Source organism: Arachis duranensis, chromosome 9 (assembly GCF_000817695.3).
Source record: "Arachis duranensis cultivar V14167 chromosome 9, aradu.V14167.gnm2.J7QH, whole genome shotgun sequence".
NCBI classification, from domain to species: domain Eukaryota; kingdom Viridiplantae; phylum Streptophyta; class Magnoliopsida; order Fabales; family Fabaceae; genus Arachis; species Arachis duranensis.
The window spans coordinates 14,994,252-14,995,598 of record NC_029780.3 but is presented as its reverse complement, the minus strand read 5'-3'; positions in this window follow the sequence as shown (position 1 = coordinate 14,995,598).

Below are 1,347 nucleotides of genomic sequence, written 5' to 3'. Positions count from 1 at the left end.
TTACTAATAATAAATTTATTATATGTTCATATGTTAAAACCCTTTGTTAAAATACAATATTTAGTACTCATTGAAAGAAGATGGGTTGTTATCTTATAGAAAAAAAAATTATTATCCACAATTTCAAAAAATTGATTTTGAGAGAAACTTTAAGACATTACAAAAATAATTTTTAATTTTTTTTCTTTTTACTCAAGTATGTAGCTAGTATAACAAATAAAAAGAAAACACCAAAAGAAATAGATTTCATATTTTTCCTTTATGAAAAAAAAAAGAACACAAATAAAACAAAAATATTTATTACATATTAATTAAAATATTATTGATAACTTTGACCTTAATTAGCTAAAGATGCCTAATTCTTAATGTGCATCTTATAATTAAAGTATCCAAAGTCCATACAGTAGAAGTTGTAAAAGTTCACAAGACAATTGGAGATTATTGTAGCCAACCTGTTTTGTTTATATGCTATTATGCTTTAGTCACACTAGACAAATTAGTTCAGTGTGTGGGTCTACCTTACGGATGGTGTCAGAAGCACTGCAAGAGTATGTTCTTACTTCTTGTTTTATGATTTTTCTTTTTTCTTTTATTTTTATTTCACCCATAATGTTCTTGCTTCTTGTTTTATGATTTTTCTTTTTTTCTTTTATTTTTATTTCACCCATAAATCATTCAGCATGTATACTGGGGGCTTGCCCACTGATTTCTACACTTTTGTTCATTTTGCAAGTTGATGGTCAAGCTCCAATCATAAATAAAAAGTTTGCATGAATAGCCTGTGAAAAAGTTTTATATTCTAATGGCTTGATGTATTTCTGTGCATGACACATTAATAGATGTTTGTAAGTTTGTTTATTTACATGTATTAACTATGAAAGAGTATTTATTTTATACTAAAATTAATAAATTATATGTTATTCTATAGGATTTTACCAACATGTATTTTAGTACATTTTAAAAGTACTGTAAAAAATATTTCACTAAAATTATTGACAAAATACTTTTTTTTTTACAATTTCTGAGATATTAAATACATAAAAAGTGTAACAATTTTAATTTATTATAAAATTAAATTATGTCTTTAAAACATAGGATAACTAAATCTTATTTTATAAATAATCATTATACAAATTAGTGGAAGAAAATTTTTTAACTTATGTGATAGCTCATTAAATATTAAATTTTAGTGTAGAATTTTTTTATATTAATAGTGAATAAACATCATAATATCTAACTTTATATTCGGAACAAATTATTTTTTTTTGTGATTATTCGAAACAACTTATTTGATTCTCTTAAAAGTAAACCTGAGATTAAAAATTTTTTTTGGACCAATATATATAA